The following is a 6000-nucleotide window of genomic DNA, read 5'->3' on the forward strand; positions in this document are numbered from 1 at the left end:
CATCTATGAACACAACACTTCCACTGCTTTAAATTCCCTTTTACATGAAAAAAAAAAAGACCAATGAGTCAATTCAGCACAGACATCAGTTAGAAAAAACGTTCTTGCAACTCACACATGGCAGAACGAGCTCATGTAGCAGACTTACCTATTGCACATTTCTGGCTGCTTCACCAGTCTTTCACCCCATTATGTCATCCTGCTAATAGCTCATACCAAATGTCTACAATTTTAAATAAACCAGTAGTTCAGAGAGCAGCAAACACAATGATGCTGACTTCTTGGGATTTCTGGTCTCAGGATGTGCACCTCTGAGGATTTTCTGATGTGTAATAAGCACTGATATCCCACTGCAGTCTCCCCTTCACTGTAGGAATTAACAGGGCATTTCCCCCTCTACCCAGCAGCTTATGTGCACAAGTTTCATTGGAAAATAATTGCATATAATGGCTCTGTATTCCTGACACATTAGTTGAAACTGTCAAAGTGTTAAAAAGGTATGGGAAGAGAGAAGTCTCTCTGGCTGGCTTGGCAAATACATCAGCTTCATTTCCTCAGAAAGTGAGGTTAAAAAACCCCCAAAGCCACACTCGCAAATCGTGTAAAGGATGTTTCCTCTGTCTCCCCTAAAAAGCAGACGACCCTAAACTCTTTCACAAAATTTTCACATTTGCCATCATGGCAATCTAAGTTCTCTATATAGTAACAGAATGCAGTTTTAAAATCATATATTGCATGTTCAAACAGGGAAGGAAAAATTATAAAGAAAAAGTCTCAATTTTTGTTGCAATGTGATCTTTCTTTTAACCACCAGACTATCCAATAATATAAAAATTCCATATTGTTACACTTTAGATATAGAAAAACTATTTTATGCCTTCTGGGCACCTTCTGAATTCTATGATTGGAAAGATAGTTTTACGGGTGGGACTATAAAAAATTTCCAGTGTGTTAAAAATATCTGGAATATTCCTGTAGTAGTTTTCCTGAAGCACATAACGTATACATAAAATGAAAGATGGCTTGGTTTAAAAGTTGTTTTTTTTTCTTTCTTTTTATATTCAAAGCTACTTTGAACTGAATTTCCATCATTAGTGTTATTCTACAACCTGACATGCTACTTTCCACACCTCTTCATAGAGAACAGTAATTCAATAAGCATGTCCCAGTAGCAGAAGATTCTCTTTCCTCTGGTTGAAGACACCCTTACAAAAACACTCCACTGTTTGTATTCCAGGGCTTTGTGCTCTGAGCGCAACTAGAACAAGCAGGCAGCAGCCTCATACTCCCGAGGCAACAAAAACAGCCCTGTGTTTCAGCTGCCTCAGCTGAGCCAAAGTATCACACCTGCAGCCTGTACAAATATCCTGTGGTGTGACCTGGAGTGACCGCTCAGTAAAAAGATACTTTCTTTCCACCACTGCAATTCCAAGGGTGGCAAAGACCAAGGGAGCTGGTAATATTTCAAGAATGGAGTACTAATTTAGCACAAATTTGTTATAACTTGTTTCCTTATTGTAGTATGAAGGACCTTTAAAAAACAGACATGGACCGGAATTACAGATAAGCAGGAAATCCTGCAATTTCATAAACTAGACATCATAGGTTAAAGAAACATTTTTATCCTGACAGACTACCAAAGGAGGAGGTCAACACAAAAACATCAGTGTTTGCAGCAAGCCGAGACACCTAATCGGCTTAGTGTTCAATCGCCACTCTTTCAGTTACATCATGCAAACGTGTACCAGAACTTGAAAATACAATCTCCCCATCAAGTATTTTTTCCCTCTTGAAAAATTTGATGCCTGAATTCCAAGACTTTAGCTAGCCAACAGCCACGATTAAGAAAGCCTCATGTCAACATCAGTGGAAGAGCTCCTCTGGGTTATTGAAGAAAATCAGGCAAAACAGCATTCCAGCGAGTCTCAAAATTTCCTACACGACAGCAAGTATTACACCCTACAGACTAACAACAAAGCATGATCTAAGGTTGTGTTTGTTGGGTTTTTTTCTTTATAAACATGAAATCGACATTTAAAAAATCCTGATTTTGTTTCGTTTTGGTTGTTGTTTTTTTTTCTTTCTCCAAATGGACTTTAACAGCACTCTAGGGAAGGAACAGTACCCATTCGCTGCCACTACCAACTACCTGCTGGCTGAACTCTGCAAGAAAGAGAGCTGCCACCCAGACAACAGCAGTATGCAACAATTACAGCCTGCAAGCTGCACAGCCATGTTCCTGTATGAAACACGGTGCAAGTTCACGAGCGTTATAGTTCACACCAAGCACTATTGAGTACATTTATCCTGGGAGACATTCTGACGCAAGTCCCATGGCTGTGTTGGTAAGAAAGGTAATGAAGACGTAGGGATTCACTCCTAAGAATAAGGCTTTCGGAAGCCTCCATTCTGAAACCAGCATTTGAGGGCTGTCAAGATAGAGTAACCCCACAATAAACCCTAACTTCTAAACAATATAAAAATCTATTGGGAAATTGAAATTCCTAGTGAAAGTCAAATGCAGCATTGTTCTGTGTTCTCACTGTCTTCCCTTAGCATGAAGTACAACTTTAGATTTAATTTTTAACTCTAAAAAAATTAATTTACCTCATTCATTTGCAAAAGCAAGAGAATATCAAGAGTCCCAAGAGTTTCTTTACCATTCTGCTGATGCATGATGATGCAAAAGGTGCAATTCCTAGCTATGGAATTTGCTCAAGATATTCCAATGCTGTTTTAACAACAGAATATGATACGCAGCGAAAAATCATTACTGATTTTGCAAAACAGCATAGAACAAGCACTTCAAAGTCTTGGAAATGGAAAACATTAAAAAATTTTCAAAATGTTTGAGCTAGAAGAACTTGGTTGATGCTGACAAAATTTCCTTAAAGGCATAAGAAAGATGACTGTGATACAGCCTGAGCTGTCCAAGAAATGCCACAATGCAAATGAGCTAATGATCATGACTTGTTACTCATACATGAGAGAAACTATTAGTCAAGGAAAAAATAAAATAAAAGAGCCTGTACTCAGAATAACACAGTTATCTGCCTCAACTATAACCCAGTTGAAATTTGTTGGGGAGAGCTGTACAGGAGACAACTAAATCGCACATCAGCTCCTGACCAATGTTGTCTCCTGTAATACAGACCAGCAGCTGTGGCTCTTTGATAATCATAGCTTGAGCTTTACCTCTCTGCTCTCTTTTCATTCATGACTTGCATCCATTTTTACTTAAGACGTTTTATTCTTTTACACTCAAGCTAAAATTTGCAACTTCAGCATTGCCCTAAAGGTAAGACTTCAAATTTATTCAAAAATTTTACTTTCATGTATGCCAAAGTTTCTTGATCTCCCTCAACTACACACCCCTGTGTGCCCTCTTCCTTGTGCAAGAAGCAGCATTTATTCACTAGCTCAAGGTTAAAATTAACTAAAGGCTGGAAGGGGGAGGAAGGACAGTTCTAATTCAGAGCAGTTTTATGATTCAGTTTACTACACTGATGCAAAACCACTTCTGCCAGCAGCACAGGGAGAGGAAGAGCAACAGTAAAACCATCCTTTTGATGGTGGTGCCAAGAGTGACCAGGGAAGTTTGATTTGCTGTGTCAATCATAAGATATTTAGATCTGAATCTTTCCCACAAAGGACAGTCCCCAATACGGAGTGCTTCTTGTATTCTGTCTGCTCACTGATTTTTTGCAATTCAGTAAAATACAGAATCTTCCTCTGTTTTAACAATAAGCTGGTGACACAAAGACAGGAAAGGCTATTAAAACATGACTAGCTCAACATCCTGAAGTTATCCTGTCCTGTGCAAACCCCCAAAATACCAGTGCTCAAACAACACTTTTTCCAATCTTTCACCATTATGTGCCATATCTGCAACAAATTACCTTTGTCAAAATACCCAGTTTACAGAAGTTAGTTATCTACTATTATAATTAGGTGTGGGTTTCTCATGCTTTGACTTCTCAGAATTATTTATTATAAAGTATCAGCATTGCTCTCAAGTTGAAAACAAAAAAAAAGAAAAATTCCTGCTTTATAAGAAGTGGAAGTTAATTGGGAGACCCATTCTGTGCCACTAGTACAGGTGCTATAGAAAGATTTGAAAGCATTTTACCTTCCTGTATCACTAAAGTCAATATGGATCTATCTTCCAAAAACAATGGTTTCATATATATTTGGGCTAGCAAATGTCACATTTTTATATCATATTCTCATACAGATTCAGGAAATTGGGCCTGTATTATATTACTTCAGGAAAAAAAAAGCAGGGAGTGGGGGGGGGTGCGGTTGGACTTAAATACCAAGAAAGCTGGCTAAAATGCTACAGCTTCTATACTGTTATCTCCTTTTTTAAACATCTGTCCACAGGGATCTAGCACCAGTGACAGGCTGAGGAAAAAAAAGCAAATCTAATACTTGCACTGCTAAGAGAGCAGAACAGAAACTCCAGCCTTGACATTAGTAGAATTCAGTACCTTAAACATGGATGCAAGACAAAATGAGCCAGACAACTAGACAACCAGGAGAACAGACGAACAGTCTCAGACTCTATCAGGCCCAAGAAAGGAACTGCAGGTGCAAGGAGTGCTTCTGTCAGAAAAGCCCAGTCAGAAAAAATCAGTTTTCTTTAATTGGTCTTGAAAGCTTTTTGGTTTTAGTGTCAAAGAGAGTTCTCTTTCATCATAAAGCTGAATGAAGTTCTACTTTAATACAGAGATGACCAAAAACCTTACAGATCCTACAAAAAGAAAGGAAGACAACATTTCAGTATACAAGAGCCCAGGGCATTGTCCAAACCTCAGCAGACAGGCACTGTACCTATGCTACGGACTCCTAGAAAGGTATTCTCCTCTTGTTCTGGTCTACCAGTAGAAACTAGTGTGTACAGAATTTATCACAATATGATAACATTTACATAGTCATTTCTAGTGTGTATACACACACAGATGCCTAGGATAGTGAAAAGTCAAAAACCTAGTAAGCTTGTGTATATCATAGATGCCAGTAGCTAAGATAAAAATCAGAGCACTCCAGGAGAGGGGCTTCTTCCCATCCCCATAGCATGGTTGAGGATTTGTGGCTTTAAGTCCTTAATGTTGACAAAGACAAAATAAAAATATTTGCCGGGACAATACCAGACTTCATGATTCATTTCACAGATAATGACTAATCTAAAGAAAAAACAAAGAGGAAGGGTACCAGTTCATGAACTTCTGCTGAAAAACAGCCCTCAACTACCCGTATCATTCTTCTAAAATTGCTTTACTGCAATTGACTTTTATCTGGACAACTTTCCCAGACTGATTTAACTTCTTTAAGGTTATTATTAAAGTTGTCATAAAATGTTGGAGGAAAAAAATATACCCATTTGTTCAATGTATGATTTGTTGTGCATTTGATAAAACTATGTGCATAGCTTAACATTTTCAGCATTTCTCCTTCCACTTATACTGAATTTTCAGTTCATTCCCTATTTAAATATTTTTTTCAGCTAAATAAGAAACGATTAGTGTTTCTCTCAGCGTATATTCCTTGACCATGCAGCCCCCAATCTCTCAATGAAATAAACATTTTTTTGTTCTTATTTACTACACAGGGATAACCAGAATTAAGAAAAACTTAAAAAAGCAACTTGTGGTCACAATATGGAAAAAAAATCTTTATGGGTCCTCATCTCTCCTCGGCCTACCAGCAATAGCAATTTGCTACTAGAAGAAGCCAGGGGTTTCAAAAAGAAATTCCACTCCTTCACGCACTTCACAGAATACAATGTCCATATGGCTGGCCGGCAGGACAAGCCACAATCAGGGAGACCTTTCAGACCAGCAGCAGCAAAGAAAGTCTGTTGGTATTGACACAGAAAAAAATCTTATGCCACAGGTACTTGGTAGTCCCTCCCAATGCAATGCATTACTTATTTCCAGTAAACCATGATCAATCACTTAGAAAGACATACCTTTAGCAGTGTTCACTCAGCCCAGGGAA

This window comes from Haliaeetus leucocephalus, unplaced genomic scaffold, assembly GCF_000737465.1.
Source record: "Haliaeetus leucocephalus isolate CR32 unplaced genomic scaffold, Haliaeetus_leucocephalus-4.0 Scaffold240, whole genome shotgun sequence".
NCBI classification, from domain to species: Eukaryota; Metazoa; Chordata; class Aves; order Accipitriformes; family Accipitridae; genus Haliaeetus; species Haliaeetus leucocephalus.